This window comes from Macaca nemestrina, chromosome 2 (genome assembly GCF_043159975.1).
Source record: "Macaca nemestrina isolate mMacNem1 chromosome 2, mMacNem.hap1, whole genome shotgun sequence".
NCBI lineage: Eukaryota > Metazoa > Chordata > Mammalia > Primates > Cercopithecidae > Macaca > Macaca nemestrina.
Window position 1 is genome coordinate 170,210,830 of NC_092126.1, and position 18,695 is coordinate 170,229,524.

Genomic DNA, 18,695 nt, shown 5'->3' on the forward strand with positions numbered 1-18,695 from the left:
CACTTAAATTGAAATATAATTCATACATCACATAATTCATTCTTTTAAAGTACACAATTCAGTAGTTTTTAATATATTCACCAAGTTGTGCAACCATCATCACTCTTTAATTCCAATATTTTTCTCACCCCAAAAAGAAACCTGTATTCATTGGCAGTCACTCCTCATTCCTTCCTTCCCCCAATCCCTGGCAACCACTAACCTAATTTCTGTCTTTACAGCTTTGCCTATATTTCAAATAAATGGAACAATGTGTCCTTCTATATCTGGCTTATTTCCTTAGCATAATGTTTTTAAGGTTCATTCATGTTGTAGCATGTATCAGTACTTCATTCCTTTTTATTACTAAATAATATTCCATTGCATGCACATACCACATCCTGTTTATCCATTCTTCAGTTGATGGACATTTGGGTTGTTTTCACTTTTTAGCTATTATAAACAATGTTTCTGTGAACATTTGTATACAAATTTTTGTATGAACATATATTTTCCATTCTTTTGGGCATATGCCTATGAGTAGAATTGCTGGGAGACACAGTAACTCTATGTTTCACTTTTTGTGGAACTGCCAAAATGTTTTCCAAAGAGGTACATCATTTTACATTCCAGTGATTTGTCTAGCAAGCAATATATAAGGGCTCTGGTTTCTCTACATCCTTGCCAACACTTGTCACTAGCTTTTTTTTTTTTTTAATATAGTCATACTAGTGAGTGTAAAATTGCATCTCATTGTGGACCACATGATATTTAAACTGCTAGTTTACCTGCATGGCTCTTCTAGGAAGCTGCAAACTTCATCTTTGGCATCCTTAGTGCCTGGCAGAATGCATTAGCTTAGAAGCAGGCTCACTTTTGAGGCTGTAATACAGACACTCACCAGCATTATATAGCATGTGTTTTTAGGGCACACTTTGGTCCAGCTTAAAAGCTATAGCAGTCAGAACTGAGATAAAACCTAAGGAACTTGTCTGCCTCCCTTTTTTCACCTAAGATGCAACCTCCTCCTCCCTTCTTAAGTACTTAATGTCAGATGGGATTTCCTTCAATCTTTTTTTTCACACTTTGATCTAAGGCAAAGATTTTCAAATTTTAGTGTGCTTTTTAGCAAAGCAAATCCCTCAAGTCAACCCCCAGCATTTGTGACTTGGCAGATCAAGAATAGAACTTAAAAATATAAATTTTTAGCAAGCTGCTGGGGGATTCTGATGTACATGGGTGGGGACTAGACTTTGGAAAGGATTGTTGCAAAGAAACCATCTAATGGATAACTCCATTAGTCAGCAACTTGCCAACTGCCCATTGTTCTGAGATGTACGTCCATGAGATCACCAATATTAGAGCTGGTCTGGAAGCTGGTGTTTGTTGAGGCTGACACTGGACTGGCAGAACAGATGTATCACTGCCATGATTATCCCACTTCACTGTTCATCTCCACACCCTCATTTTATTCCTGGCCTGGCTTTTGCAATCTACTTAACCTTTTTATTATTTAATAATGTTCTTCCTAGTCATAATAAAAACAAACTCAGAGATACTGGCATAATAAATTGCCAAAAATAAGTTAGAGTAGGAGCTAGAAGACATTGGGCAGTTTTTCAAGATGAACAGATAGTGGATTACCCCCAGGAAAGGATAAAGAGCCCTGATCAAAATTTGCTTTGCCTTTCCTGAGGCTAATATGCAGCTGAGAAAATTGGATTACATTTGCAGCAGCGAAGAAAGCTGTGTAAAGGCAAAACTAAATGAAGGACAGGGTATTGACCATGGTTAATGGGCACTGACACCTTGTGAAAGGCCATTCCTAAGAGCTAAGATTTTTCCTCTTGTTGCTTTTTCCTGTTGTCATGACAACAAGAGCACTTTTATTGCATAAATCTGGTTTGCTTTCTGTGTTTACTACAAGCAGGAAATTGAATTATAGCTAGCTAAGAGAGAATTATTTAAGTACTTCCATCTCTGATATTATATAGATCACAGTTATGAAAGGTCTTAAAGCTTAGAGACTCTCCTTTTAATCTTTCAGCATGTCAGTAGAGAAAGGTTCAAAATTATAAGGAATATATTTCTGTTGCATAAAAGAATGGAAATGAATTCAATTCAAAAATCTAGTTTATTTTTGCTAAAATAATGAGACTGCAGCCTATATTATTTGGAATATTAGATTAAGAATCAGAGATTATTGGTTTCCATTATTCAGTACACCACTGTTTTCCTGTATGATCTTGAAAAAACTGACTCCACTTGTAAAAGAGCTACAACAGTATCTGCTGATGGTCCTTTTTTCAGATGTTTAACTGTTTGAGTAACCGTGCTGTGTTTGGTTGTGTTCACTGAGTGTACCTCTGCAGGCTCCTCTTCCCTCCCTCCCTCCTGTCTTTCCCATGCTCCCACTCTCATCCATCAAACATTTACTGAGGATTTTCCCTGAGTCAGGAGCTATGGGAGGTGCTGGGGATTTTCTAAAGGCAACTGTGCTCTCGAGGAGGCTTGCAATCTAGTCAGAAAGACAAATGGAAAAGGCACCAATAACTGCATAATGTGATGAGTATGATGGTAGCAATGTGAGCAAGTACTGTGGGTACACAGAGGACAACGTGATTACCCCCGGGGGAGTCAGGAAAGCAGCACAGGCTTCCTATAAGTTGGGCTTTTCCACATAGGTCCTGCCATTGCCTGCTTGATGCATAAGACCTTCACTCAGTGTTGGAAAACCTTACATCTGGGAAGGCGCTTAGGGAGACCATCTACTCCAACCATCCCACGTACAGAGGAGGAACCTGAGATAGATATGATGGCACCTCTCCAAGGATACTCAGCGATGGAAGAATCATGACCAGTACCCAAGCCTGTGTTCCAATCTCCACGCAATGCTTGGTCAGAAGATGCTGCCATCACTATTTTGAATCCCTGGCTCCACTGTACCCAACTCTGTATCACCTGTTATCCTACTATGAAATGAAGAAGCTATATAAACACCATACAGGAGGGGAAGAGACAAGCCACAGACTAGGGATGTTTGTACATATAAAACAGACAAAATATCAGTGTCTTGAATATATAAGGACCCTTAAAACTTATAAGAAAAAAAAACCACCAATGGAAAAAGTGGGTTAAGGATATAAACAACAACTGAAAAGAATGACCAGGCTAGGCGTGGTGACTCATGCCTGTAATCCCAGCACTTTGGGAGGCTGAGTTGTGTGGATCCCTTGAGCTCAGGAGTTCGAGACCAGCCTAAGCAACATGGTGAAACCCCTGTCTCTATTTAAAAAATACAAAAATTAGCTGGGTGCAGTGGCATGCTTCTGTAGTCCCAGCCACTCAGAAGGCTGAGGCAGGAGCATTGTTTGAGCCCAGGATGCAGAGGTTGCAGTGAGCCGAGATCAGGCCACTACACTGCAGCCTGGGCAATGGGAGTGAAAACCCTGTCTCAAAAAATATTTTAAAAAAATAATAAAAAGAATGACCAAAGAACCTGTGAAAAGATGTTCAGCACTTACACTCATCAGAAAGGTAAAGCCTCCCAAGTATTGACAATACTATGTTTGCAACGTGTAGAGAAATAGAAATTTGCATATTGCGAATGAATATGTTATTTGGTGCAATGACTTCAGTCAGTTGCCAATATCTACTACAGTTGAAGATGAGTTCGCATTACATCTAAGCATTTCCATGACTAAGTTTAGGCACAAGAAAATTCTTACATATGCACAAGGAGTCATAAACAAGAATGTTCACTGCAAGCATTGGTTGCAGCAATAAAATTTGGAAACAACCTAAATGACAACCAGATAAACTAAATAATAGAAGTATGAAGAGATAAATTATATTCATGCAATGAAATGCTATACAGTGGTTAAAAGCAAATGAACTGAAATATGGATCAGTATGGATAAATCTCAAGAAGATAAATTGAGAGAAGAAGCAGGTTGCTGAAGGAAACATACTTTTCTCATTTATTTAACTTTGTAAACAAGGAAAACAATACAACATTTTTATTTGTACATCTTCAGTAAAATATATATAATCAGAAATGATAAACATCACATTTAAAATAATGGATTTCAAGAACTTTGAAGGATCTGAGACTTTACCCCTTTGCTGCAGTGTCATCGATACTGGAAGAAGACACAAGTCTCCTGGGTTGGAAACAAATAATTTGATGACTCTTGTCAGGGTAAGCAGCATTAGCTTCACTTCTTCTGGTCCCCCAGTACTATAAAGGTGTCAGAGATGGGCCCAGATGGATACCTACCTACATGCAGGGGGTTGTACTATAGGAGAGGAACCCTGAGCTTAGAAAACCCAAGTTTTCTATAACAGACAGTGAGTCTGTCTTTCCTTTAGTCCACAGGGAGTTATCGTTTGCTTTCTGAGGCTGTTTGCTATGCAAATATGCTTGAAATGATAGTATTTTTAAAACTTCAGTTGGTGCCTTCGTGTAAGATGTGCAGAAATCAAGAGAACCTATGAAGGACTGTCTCCCCAAAATGGTCACTTTTGGGGATGGAGGAAGAGGATGAGGGTGAGGAAAAACAGGAAATATATTATCCTTTTATTTCTTAAGCGGAGTGTGAGGCACATACGTGCTTGTTACATTATTTTCTATACTTGTTTTATGTCTAGAATGTTTCCTACTACTAATAAAAAAGAAGCCATGATGTGCTAGCCTTTGTGTTTGCCCACTTCTGAGCGACAACCCTCATTGTATAAAGGCTCCTTGTTACGCACAGGTGTGGCAGAACCCAAAACGTACTCTCACTGCTCTCCTGGCTCATTCGCCGCGGTGTACACTTATTCTAGTGTTTGACTTGCTTATGCTAACTTCATAGATCAGACTCCACCCCCCTGTCTGTCTGTCTGTCTCTCTCTTTCTGTCTCTCATATGCAAGTGGAAACTTTATTTCAGGATGTGGTGCCGAAAAAGCACTGACTGCCTCTCTTTAGGTCTCAGCCAGTTGCAGAACTTTGCATTGTCTCTGACCTCATTCACATAGCTCATTTCTCCATTTCTCGGCCCTGGAAAAGAAATATAGCCAGGGGACCCAGGTGAAGTTGGTATTACATTGAACAGTAATGTGCAAGGCTTGATTCTGTGTCATCAGGTTAGTTTCCTAGGACGCCGTAGCAAGGTACCACAAAGTAGGTGGCTTGAAACAACAGAAAGTTATTCTTTCACAGTTCTTCAGACTAGAAGTCTGGAATGAAGGGTTAGCTGGGCCATGCTCCCTCTGAGAGCTTCCTCTGGATAGAAACCTTCCTTGCCTCTTCCTGCCTTCTGGTGGTGTTTGTGAACCCTTGGCATTCCTTAGTGTGTGAATCACTGTTTGCTAATCACTCCCTTCTCTGCCTCTGTTGCTACATGACGGTCCCCCTGTGTGTCTCTGACTTCATGTGCTGTTCTCTGTGTGTGTGTGTGTGTGTGTGTGTCCAAATTTCCCTCTTCTTATAAGTATTTCAGTCATTGGATTGGGGCCCTAATGACCTCGTCTTAACTGGGTCACGTCTGCAAAGATGATACTTCCAAATAAGGTCACATTCATAGAGTCTAGGAGTTAGGACCTCAACATATATTTTTGGGACAACAAATCAATTCATAACATTAGGTTTGTAGGATTTTAAAGCAATTCATTCTCCAAAACTCTACCTTTCCCTTACTGTCATCTTATCTTAGCTTTTACGTACTTGCTGTTAAAGTAAATTAACATGGAGGCCAGGCCTGAAGAATTCCTGAGCAGACAAAGCCAGTTAGGCCTCATAAATGTCCTAAACCTTGCTTGACTTGCAAACATAAGCTGGGATTATGGGCACTGTGGCTCCTGCCTGTAATCCCAGCACTTTGGGAGGAGGTGGGTGGATCACCTGAGGTCAGGAGTTCAAGACCAGCCTGACCAATATGGTGAAACCTGCCTCCACTAAAAATACAAAAATTAGCTGGGTGTGGTGGTGGGCACCTGTAGTCCCAGCTACTCGGAAGGCTGAGATAGGAGAATGGCTTGAACCCAGGAGGCAGAGATTGCAGTGAGGCGAGATCGTGCCACTGCACTCCAGCCTGGGTGACAGAGCCAGATTCTATTTCCAAAAAAACAAAACAAAACAAAACAAAAAACTTAGGGCATACCAATAAGAAGCCACAGACTAACTTACAGTTCTGTAACTAGGAACTTTCCAGCAGGATAAACCAAGTAAGGCAGTTGTGTAACTGTAACTAAAAAAATATTTTCTTTTCTTCATTTCTATTTTCACCCTATCAAAGCCTTCTCCTTGTGTTCCCTTGGTCGAGCCCAGGAAACCACTTCGGTTTGGAGCTGCCTGATTGATGGATCTCTGTTTGCTCAAATACTCTCTTTAAATTCTTATTGTGCTTCAGTTTACTTTTTAACACTGCCAAGACTCTTCATGGGATTGCCAGTCACAGCTGGCCGAGTGAAGATGGGACTGCTGGGTGACTGTTGTATAAAAACAGCTGCCCCTGAGCAAAGCAGCCCTGCAGTCCTGAATCCCTTTCTTATCACGGAGACACACTTATAAGCTCAATCACCCCTGGCGCAAAAAAAAAAAAAAAAAAAAAAGAGAGACTATATAGTCCATCTCATGTAGGATATTAATTTATTTTCACAGCCTGGCTTCCAGCTAGCCTGGAAGAGCTCATTCCAGTGAATTCCATCTCATTGAAAAGTGTAGTTTACTCCTTGGGAGCTATTTATTCCCTATACTTTTAAATTCTCGGCATTTTGTACTCAGAGCACTTTTCTAGAAAGAGGCAGTTTCCAGACCTCATCTCACCAATTTCATTATGCCTAGCAATAATCTAGAATAAATATAGCCATATAAGCCTTCATCCTTTGGTTTATAATCTAGATTTTATATTAAAATGTTCAATTCAATACAAACACGGAAAAACGTTGAAGAGAAGGATAATCATTGGCAGGCTAAGAATACAGAAAAATGCACAGTCAGATTCTGGCTACTTTCTGATGAACTTTGTTCAATCAATAAATGTTTGACTCCCTATCCTGTGAGAAGCATTGTTCTGGACACAGGAGATACATTAATCAGGAGTGTAGAAGTAGCACTTTTCTCTTTGACATCAGAGGTTTGCGAACAGGATGCCAGTGAACAAGCCATTACATTGACATTCAAGTTCCTGTGGGATTGCATGACATAGATTTTGGGGGGAATATTTTCCTAAAGGATGAGTAGGAATTAACCAGAAAAGGAGGGGGAGGGCAGAGCAAGATAAGTTTCCAAACAAAGGCTACAGTGTAGTAGACATAAGGAAGGAGAAGAGAGACGATAAGAGAAGCATATTTGAAGAATTAAGAGAAAATGAGTTTGGCTGGAGCATGAGGTGCATGAAGGGCTATTATAATCCCAAAGAGTGTTATAAGTCATATTGGGGCAGTTGGGGCTTTATTCTAAGGACAAAAGAAAGCCTTTGGAAGGTTTAAGTGCCACCGTGTTGCCATGCTCATCCCTGGAAACTCAGTGTTGCCTCTGTTGCTGCTGAACAGCTGCTTTCTTGTATCGTTGGTTCCCAAGTCAAAGTTTAGGGAAAGCAGATCTGATTGGCAGCATCTTGACTACATGCCCATGCCTGAGCTTGGTGGGGGGTAAAAATAAGAGGGGGGATGAGAAAGTAAGTGCTTGGTGTTGATCTTCTGTCATGAAAGGAGTTCTACCTCTAGTTAATACTCATGAAATGGAGAATTTCCGCCAAACACATAAGAATGATGTATTAGTCCGTTTTCATACTGCTGTGAAGAAATACCCAAGACTGCGTAATTTATAAAGAAAAAGAGGTTTAATGGACTCACAGTTCCACGTGGCTGGGGAGGCCTCACAGTCATGGCAGAAGGCACAGGAGGAGCAAAGGCATATCTTGCATGGCGGCAGGCAAGAGAGCGTGTACAGGGGAACTGCTCTTTATAAAGCCATTAGATCTTGTGAGACGTATTCACTATCGTGAGAACAGCATGGGAAAAACCCACCCCCATGATTCAGTCACCTCCCACCGGTCCCCTCCCATGACACATGGGGATTACGGGAGCTACAATTCAAGATGAGATTTGGATGGAGACACAGCCAAACCATATCAAATGGGGTTCAGATTGGGCATTCAAAACATGATTAAGCTCCCTTACACTTGGGACCCTTTTAACACGCAATAAGTAGTGAGACTATCCGAAAGAGCAGTTGTTCCATGGAACATACTTTGGGAAATACTGTCCTGGATATTTTTCATGGAAACTGGTGTGAAGATAATATGTCCTGAAGAATCTAACAGATTCTGGGCAACCTTTGCCTCTCACTCCAAGAGCTAATCATTTTCTGTCTCTCCAGGTTCCTCAGTTTTTGCATTGGTGTGCTTGCTTTTTTTTGAGATGGAGTTTCACTCTTGTTGCCAGGCTGGAGTTCAATGGCACTATCTAAGCTCACTACAACCTCTGCCTCCCGGGTTCAAGCGATTCTCCTGACTCAACCTCCCAAGTAGCTGGGGTTATAGGCATGCACCACTATGCCTGGCTAATTTTTTTGTATTTTTAGTAGAGAAGGTGTTTCACCATGTTGGCCAGGTTGGTCTTGAACTCCTGGGCTCAGGTGATCTGCCCACCTCAGCCTCCCAAAATGCTGGGATTACAGGCGTGAGCCACCACGCCGGCTTCATTGGTTTTTCAGTCCCACTGACATCCCTCTGTCTTTAGACATCCCCAGGCTTGGCTCCTGGGAGGCAGCCAATAGCCTGGGTTGGTTCAGCCTCCTCATAGGTATCTGAGTGTGCTCATCTCCTGTGCATGATTTCTTTTTTCCTCTTTATCTTTCCTGTCTCTTTCTACTTCTTGCTAGGTCTCATACTCCTGTGAGGGGATTGGAAAAGGAAAAATAATTATTTTTCTGGTTTGAGACAGATCTCAAGTATCCATGCCCTGGATTTTATTTCCATACATTGCAGGCAAGTATCTTCTAGAACTATTCTGGGGCCTACTTAATTAATGCTCTGAAGATGGAAAAGTAGAAAATTATTGTTATGATTGTAAGAGTTGTGATCTGACACTTACCAGCCTTTTATTTTTGTAATAGAATTTATTGCCAGACTGGCGCCATTTATAACTTTAAATACGTGTTTGTCAGGATATAAATATTACCTAAAGGAAACTGCTTTCTAAATGAGCAAAACCAATCATCTGCAAACATCTTCCTCTTCAAAGACAACTTCTTGAGACAAGCAGAAGAGTCTTCAGGTAAGGCCATGTTTAAGAGAGAAAACCATTTCTAATCGTGGAAAGAACATTGTGGCAGAGATGATCTATGCCACTTGAATTCACTCTGATACTCAGAGGAGATGTTTGTCTTTTGATGGATGAAGGTAGATGGCAGCAGCACCCCAGCTTTTCCCCCTGTCACATCTTGGTCCCTGCCTATGTCTGGGCCCAGGAAGCTGTTTACAAATGCCCCAGCTTCAGCTGCCTCTATGAAGATGTTTGGTGGGATTGGTTTTGGGGTTCCCAAGCATCCAAAACCCTTGCATGTTCTGGAGGAATCACTCCTCCTCCACCCCACTGTGTGAGTTTTGTGGGATGCAAGGCTGCCTATGGATGTCAAAGGGGCCAGATACAGGACCTCCTGTGCTTGGGTAGATGGATATGCCCATTTGGTACATTCAATTGTGAGTAAATGACACAAAAATGAAGAGAGAGTTTTGCGTTCACTGGCAATGGTGATATCAATAGGGTCCATAGCAGCAGGGTCCGGGGTGACCATATCTAGTGGCAGTGTAGGCAGTGGTGTGGGGGAAGAACCCCAAGCAAATCATTCCTGCGGCATGACTGCTGCTGTAATTTCCTGCAGTGTAGTCTCCCTTGGTCCCCAAATGTTGTCTGAGCCCAGTAACTTACGTTTGTGAGCTACTGGGTATCTTCTTAATGAATTCTTTTTCTGCTTATATTTGCCAGTTGATTTCTGTTGTTTGTAGCTAAGACCCCTGCATGAACCTATGTCCTCTTTCCTTTTCTGTCCATGTTACTCACACCTCACAGCAATTTTAGAGTCTCCCTGTCTACAAACCTCCCCAAATCTTCATTGCACACCTAGATCTCCCCACTGTTTGTCTCTCTCCTTATTCTCCAATGTTTATCCCTTTGTTAACCAGATAAACATTGTCTGACACTTAGAAAGCTATAATTCTTCCTCCCCGGTGAAGGTGGTATGGAGAGAAAGGCAAGGCAAATACAGGGTATTTTTAGAAGGCAGGAGAAAAGAAGAAAATACAACCGTGGACACTCAAGTGTTAACTTTTTGGCCCATAACACAGGCTCCGGGTAGGGGGTTATTGAAGATAGGTGTGAGTCGCTTTGTTCACAAAAGGGCAGTTAAATCCAGAGGGACAGAAATAGTCGGTTAGTCCTGTTTGTCATGGCTTATCTTCGTGGCTGCTTAGTGGGGACCCAGAAATACCAGTTCTCGGGAATAACATTTCCCTGAAGTCACAGACAGGCCAACTGCTCGGGTCTCCAAGATGCCCTGTTCCTGACACAAAGAAGGAACCCAGCATTGATGAAAATAAAACACACACACTACACACACACACACACACACACACACACACACACACAAACTACAGCTTACCCCTTGGGATCCACAGGGAGTCAGAGTAAGACCATGGTTCACGGGAGGCTGTGGCTCTTTTAAACACTGAAGAAAATTTGACAACTTCACAGTTTTACTTAGTATCAACCCAGCTTGCCTGGTACACAGACAGATGGCTGGACAATTCATTGGGGGAAAATGATAATAAAAAATCTCGTTTCAGTTTTCAGTAATTGTAAGGGAGTCAGACATAGTCTTAAATTGCATGATCAAAAGACATGACTGTGAAAATGTGCTATGATATTTAATAATTATTTTTGTTGTTGATAAGCATAGCTGATGTGCTCTCGTGCGCACATCTCGTGATTTAGTAGAAATATCTTGAGGAAATACCCTTCGGAACTTGAATTACATTCCTGGCTATGCTTCAAACTAGTACATGATTTTGGGCAAGTAATTTATATCACTTACTCTCAGTTTTCTTCTTTGTTAAGTGGGAAGAGATTGGGAGATTTAAAAGGTACTTTGAACCTCAAAACAGAAATACCGTTTGACCCAGTAATCACATTACTGGGTATATGCCCAAAGGAATGTAAATCATTCTATTATAAGGACACCTCCATGCATATGTTCACTGCAGCACCATTCACAATAGCAAAGACATGGAATCAACCTAAATGCCCATCAATTATAGATTGGATAAAGAAAACATGGTATATATGCACCATGGAATACTATGCAGCCATAAAATAGAATGAGATTATGTCCTTTGCAGGGACATGGATGGAGCTGGAGGCCATTATCCTTAACAAACTAACACAGGAACAGAAAACCAAATACCACATGTTCTCACTTATAAGTGGAATCTAAATGATGAGAACACATGGACACGTAGAGGGGAACAACACACACTGGGGCCTACTGGAGGGTGGAGGGTGGGAGGAGAGAGAGGATCAGGAAAAATAACTAATGGGTACTAGGCTTAGTTGAGTGATAAAACAATCTGGATGATGAAATAATTGTACAACAAAACCCCATGACGCAAGTTTACCTATACAACAAACCTGCACATATATCCCTGAACTTAAAATAAAAGTTTAAAAAGAAATAAAATAAAATTTCAAGGAAAAAACTTAAAAAAATTTTTTAAGGTCTTTTGAATTCCTAAAATATAGCTACCTCTTTCTTATGGTTCAAAGAATTTTTATATGTTCTTTTAGCTATGGATGAGAAAACCCAGAAAAGAAGTCTCAAATGCAAGCCCCATTATATTTCTGTAGCTAAAGAGAGTTAACAAAGATAAGCTCATTGACTTGGATAAAGGAAATGATGGAACATGACATCAATACAGTTATATACTGACTGCCCAAGGCACATGTCTTCTTCATCTTCCACCACTGGAAGACAGATTTCTACCACTGGAACTCTCCAGCAAAACCTTGATAACTGGGAGATCAGCCCTCTAGCAACTGAGATTATTTGTTATGGCTCTGAATCAGAAAGTAAAAAAGAAAATTTACCTCTATTCTAAGAAAATAGAATATGCTTGCCATTAGCAAAGCCTCAAACAACCACAGGATACTACCCAGAAAAGAGGGAGAATCTTGATGGGTTGACCCTGTTCATAAGAAATTTGAAGACAAAAAGGCTAGAAGCAGAGAGACATAGATACATAGGGAAAGGGGGTGGTAAGAGAATGGTAGAGTTTAGCAATGCTGGCAGCAGAAGGGAAGGTTGGGAATGGTGATAAGAACACTGAGCACCCGGTGCGGGGCTGCTTCCAAGCCTTTGCACCAAGGCAAAGTATAATTGTAAACATGTACACAATAGTGTAACGCTAAAAATATAGGGAGATATTTTCAACAAATGATGCTAAAACAACTGGACAGCATATGCAAAAAAAAAAAAAACCATCTAGACAGAGACCTCATAACTTTCACAAAAATTAATGCAAAATGGATTATGTCTAAGTGTAAAATGAAAAATTATAAAACTTCCAAAAGACAGCATAGGAGAAAAATCGAGGTGACTTTTGATTTGGTGACAGCTTTTTATATACACCACCAAAAGCATGATCCATGAAAAAAATTAATATGATAGTTTATTAAAATAAAAATGTTTGATCTGTGTAAGATACTACTAAGAAAATGAAGAGACAAGGCTCAAACAGGGAGAAAATATTTGTAAAGTATTTATCTGATAAAGGACTGGTATCCAAAATCTACAAAGAACTCTTCTCAACAATAATGAATAAAACAACCAAATTTAAAAATAGGCAAAAGATCTAAACAGACACCTTACCAGAGAAGATATATAGATGGTAAACAAGCATATGAAAATATGCTCAACAACATTGGGATTTGCAATTAAAGGGAATTGCAAAGCAGCAATGAGATGCCAATATACACTTATTAGAATGGCTAAAAGACAAAATACTGATAACATCAAATGCTGATGAGGTTGTGGAGCAACAGGAACTCTCATTCATTGCTGGTGGTAATTCAAAATGATACAGCCACTTTAGAAGAAAGACAGTTTGACACTTTCTTACAAAGCTAAACGTAGTCTTACTACATAGTCCAGCAATCATACACCTAGGTATTTACCCAAATGAGTTGAAAATTTATGTCCACACAGAAACCCACACACACATTTTACAGCAGCTTTATTCATAATTGCCAAAAATTGATAGCAACCAAGATGTCCTTCAATAGAGGAATGGATAAACACACTGTAGTATATCCAGACAATGAAATATTATTCAGCATTAAAAAGAAATGAGGCATCAAGCCATAAAAAGACATGGAGGAACCTTAATGTTTTACATTTTGCTATGTAAAAGAAGCAAGTATGAAAAAGCTACACGTTGTATAATTCCAACTTCTGCCTTCTTACAGTTCTGGCTGGGCCTGAAAATTAAATTGGCCTAAGATAGATCAACAGAAGAAAACCATACAAAGTTAATATAAGTTTTTTTTGGTGTGTGACACGGACACCCTCATGAGGAAATGAAGACCCAAAGACACAGTTAGATTTGAATACTTATATATTGAATTAGACAAAGAGTAGTAAATTGTAAAAATGTGACAAGGCAAAGGGGCTTGGGCTAAGGTAGTTAATGGCAGGGAGAAGTGGCCAGGAAGATAAGGGTTCGTCTAATTACATTTGTACGCAGGACCTTCTTTCTTAACTTCCCACCCTCGATGATGAGAATGTTACTTTCCTTTTAATATAGAGAGTATCTTTCACATGATTTACATTTCCTGCTTTTAAGAAAGAGAATAAAGGTCAGAGTGACCTTCTTGCATCTGTTGTTTTTCAAGTAGTTTTAACTCAAAATAGTCAATATGCCAGAGTAGCATATTGTGGAGTGGCATGTTCTGAACTCCTTCACAACTATGTGACATTCTGGAAAAGGCAAAACTAGAGAGACAGTAAAAATAAAACAAAACCAGTGGTTGCCAGGGGTTCAAGAGAAGGGAATAAAGGATGAATTAGTGGAACACAGACTATTTTCAGGGGGTGAAACTATCCTGTACAGTATCATAATGATGGATACACAACTTTATGTATTTCTCAAAATCCACAGAACTATGCAATACCAACAGTGAACCCCAATGTAAAATACAGATTTTAGTTAATAATAAATACATATTGGTTCAATATTAGTGTACCACAATAATGCAAGATGTTAATAATGAGGGAAATTTTATGGGGGTGGGGTGGAGAGAAGGTATCAATGAGGAAGCAAACCAAGTCAAAATACTTTAGGATCCTGGGTTAGGCACAGAGAGGGCAAATTTGTATTTATGCTCTTGAAGGTCCAAGGTATCAACTCTAAGTACCCCATGCAACCAGAGAATGTTTTTACTCAGGACAACATATTACTTCATGATAAACTTTAATTTTGCCACCATTTAAGAAATAAAGTTTTTTATTAAAATGCTTAGAGTTTAACCAAAATATAGGTGATCCTCACCTTTAAATTAATCGTACTTTACTATCAATAATTACATATCAGCACCCCTGGCCAGACTTGAGACCAACTGTAGAAGGCTAGGTCCAAAAGAAAGTTTTTTAAAATTATGATTTGAGAAATAGCTCCTAAAATGCTTTTCAGTCGTCCAAAGAGGGGGAAAATTTCCTGGTTCTTGGGAGCTGTGACAGGGAGGCGAATTATAAATAGCTTTCTTATCAGGAAAGAAGGTATATATTCAACTTTCTCTGGACACACTTTTCAATATAAGATACCTTTAAACCAACTTCACTTGTCTTGTTCAACTTGCTGAAAAATGCCCTGTTCAATCTTGTACAAAAATCAGCATCTCCATGTCCTTCTTTCTAATGGCAAAATCAATTTCTTTATTATTGTCACAGCAACAACAAAAAAAAAAAAATGAGGGAATGAGAATTCAAAGTAAGGAATTATTTCAACAAATAATTTTTAATTAGTTTTATTATTAACAACATTTAATATATAACCTATATTTGCTGTATAACACTAAGCTTTAATTTTCCCTCTATGAGAGCAACTTTTTTAGCCTCCACATATGAATAAGAACATTCCTGTACAGGAATGGAACACTCTTTTTTTTTTATAAAGAAGGGCCTCACTATACTTTCTGCTTATTTGAAAAGGAAAATATCAAGCATCTCATGGATCTGCCAGGTGATATAATCTAATCAGTCTTTTCTATTTCACCCACACATAAAAACCAACATCACAAATAGCTAGAAGAGCTGATTTTGAATGTTCCCAACACAAAGATATGATACATGTTTGAGGCAATGGATATGCTAATTAGCCTGATTTGGTCATTACACATTCCATACATGTATCAAAATATCACACACTATCCCCAGAAATACGTACAATTTTTATGTGTCAATCAAAAATAATTTTATTATTGAAATATCATTTTGCTAGTGATGGGGAGAGGAGAGAGGAAACCTGCTTTCTGTGTTAGAGTGAGAGAGAGATTCTTAGTATATACCCACAATATAAAATACTTAGAACGATAGGTTGTTTATAACAAGATTTTAATGTAAATGAAAGCAATAATTAGATCAAATAAGCATCTATATGCCCATGCTGATATAAATAAAAGAAATAAGTAAATAAATGAGAAGAAAATTTCTTTCTTACAGTAGAATATTAACGGATAAATGTAGAAGGAACAATGAATTAGAAGATCACAAGTTGGAAACCATCATAGTAATATCTAATGCAGGCAGGAATAATCAATGGATGCTAAAAGTAGTTGTTGAAAGTTTGATGAGGCACACAGTATTTACATAGTATCAAGTATTACTTCACAATGACTTCCTTTTTTTTTTTTTGAGACAGAGTCACTCTGTCGCCCAGGCTAGAGTGCAATGATGCGGTATCAGCTCACTGCAACCTCCGCCTCCCAGGTTCAAGCAACTCTCCTGCCTCAGCCTCCTGAGTAGCTGGGATTACAGGTGCCCTCCACCATGTCTGCCTAATTTTTGTATTTTTAGTAGACAGGGTTTTGCCATGTTGGTCAGGCTGGTCTCAAACTCCTCACCTCAGGTGGATCTGCCTGCCTTGGCCTCCCAAAGTGCTGGGATTACAGGCATGAGCTACCGCACCTGGCCCGCAAATGACTTCTTAATTATGAAAGGGATTATGCGACGGTGTGATGTCGGCTTACTGCAACCTCCACTTCCCAGGTTCAGGTGATTCTCCTGCCTCAGCCTCCTGATTAGCTGGGATTACAGGCATTGGCCACAACGTCCGGCTACTTATTTTGTATTTTTAGTAGAGATGTGGTTTCACCATTTTGGCCAGGCTAGTCTCAAACTCCTTAACTCAGGTGATCCATCTGCCTCGGCCTCCCCAAGTAACCCTTTTATTCCTTATAAATTACTCAGCCTCAAAAGAATACAAACACACTACGATAGTAACTAAGTTGATCTAGTTGAGAACTAGGATTTTTGGCATGAAAGAAAGAAGATGTGGATGTAATATCTTCCATAAGGATGAGGTTAAGTAAAAACCTTATATTTCTGAATTTGATTTGGAAGTAATAGTATAAACTTATGATCTATTTCTTAGCATGTCCACTGAAAAGGCTTAGATAAAGGTTACCAATCCATTCCTAATAAGGGCCCCTAGTTCCCAAACTGTGGTCTCTAAAAGCTCTATCGCTCCAAGGAATAGCCTTGGACCTTCCTGCAGAAATGACTGGTTGCAGTTTGGGAAAGGAATAACTTCATACAAGAAAGCAAGGAGGCTGTCAAAGAGCAATTGGGTTTTACCAAAAGAATTCAGGAGCCAACTTGAATTGCCTTTTGCTGGCCAAAGATGAACAATTTAAACTTAAATAAGGATAATAACTGTATTGGAATAAAATGTATCAGATATGTTTAAATGCATAAGCTCATGATTATGCTAAATAAAATCTCATTGATCATCATTATAGGCTATTAGGAGACCAACTTATTATTTTAAAAAATGGTAAAGGTAAAGAAGAAGGCATTTATTTCATTTTTTCTTTACAAACAGTAGCTCAAGGTAACCAAATAGCCAACAAGGTGAAGTTTCCCATTATAGAAGTATTCCAGCTCATAAAATGAAAAATAAATCATAGAATTAAAATATCATTATCTTGCTGCTACTAATGAATTCATGGAACTAGACAATGATGATCAATGATGGCTACCATTAAAAAAAAAAAAAAAGACACAATCAGACATTATGTGCTTTCTGGAAGAAATATACCATATCACCTTTGATATAGTCTTGCCAAAACATAAATTGGATATCTTTTTCCATATCTGAAATGCCTTTCCTGTTTCTTTCTGCCAACCAAAATTTTGCTTACCTATCATAACCTTCTCATGTCTCATTTCCTCTGACAAAGCTATGTGTGGGAGGTATGTCTTCTCTTAAATCTTATAGTGCTTGCAGAACTGCTGTTCAATAAAAGTAAAATGTGAGCCACATATGTGTTTGAAAATTTTCTGGTAACTACATTAAAATGGTAAAGAGAAACATGTAAAGTTAATGTTATGACTATAGTTAATATATCAAAAATATTATCATTTAAACACAACATACAAATACTAACGACACATTTTCTGTTATTTTTGTTGTATGGTCTTCAATAACTGGTATGTATTCTATGTTTAACAGCACATTTCCCTTCAGACTAGTCACATTTCAAGTGCTCAATAGCCATTGGACAGCACAGACTTACAGAATCCGTCACACAACTTAGCACCTGATTGTCAAGTCTGGGTAGGCAGAAGGCAGCTCCTCCATAACATCAGAGCCATAACTGGAGTAATGTTATCTCCTAAACAACCCATGACACACTGATGCCCTGTTTTCAGAGTCTCTGAGAAAAATGTAGGAGGTGATTGCTACAGATTGAATGTTTGTGTTCCCACCAAAATTCACATGTTGAAACTTAATCCCCAATATGATGGATTTGAAAATAGGGCCTTTGGAAAGTAATTGGGTCACAAGAGCGTTCATGGAGGGATTATTGCCCTTATAAGAAGAAGCATGAGGCCAGGCACAGTGGCTCATGCCTGTAATTCAAGCACTTTGGGAGGCCAAGGTGGGCAGATCACCTGAGGTCAGGAGTTCGAGACCAGCCTGGCCAACATGGAATAACCCTGTCTCTACTAAAAATATAAAAATGAGCTGGGTGTGGTAGTGCATGCTTGTAATCCCAGCTACTCGGGAGGCTGAGGCACTAGAATCACTTGAACCTGGGAGGCAGGGATTGCAGTGAGCTGAGATCGCACCACTGCACTCTAGCCTGGGTGACAGAGTAAGATTCTGTCTCAAAAATAAATAAATAAATATATAAATAAATAAAAGGAAGAAGACACATGAAAGACTATTCTTCTCTCTTTGCTCTTTTGGCCATGTGAGGACACAGAAAGAAGGAGCTTGTCTACAAACCAGGAAGCAGTCCCTCACCAGACATGAGATTTGCCGATGGTGGTCTGTTATATCCACCTAGGTGGACTGAGACAGTCCAATCATTTAGATAATGGGCTAATGAGATGAGTCTTTCCTCCAACGAGCACTAGTGCAGTTCAGCAAAAGGACATAGGAGGATAGCAGA

At 39.4% G+C, this 18,695-nt stretch overlaps 1 protein-coding gene and 1 long non-coding RNA gene across 6 annotated transcripts in view; one reads left to right on the forward strand and one right to left on the reverse strand.

The window, feature by feature from the left end:
* LOC105470385 (SID1 transmembrane family member 1) overlaps window positions 1-18,695 on the reverse strand; it is an 87,823-nt gene that overhangs the window by 63,995 nt on the left and 5,133 nt on the right. The gene's annotated exons all lie outside the window — the stretch shown is intronic.
* The window catches only part of LOC105470384 (uncharacterized), a 28,613-nt gene that overhangs the window by 7,878 nt on the left and 2,040 nt on the right, over window positions 1-18,695 (forward strand). Inside the window, exon 3 of the long non-coding RNA XR_980486.2 lies at window positions 8,851-9,245. This is a non-coding gene — a long non-coding RNA (uncharacterized lncRNA). The remainder of the gene's footprint in view (window positions 1-8,850; window positions 9,246-18,695) is intronic.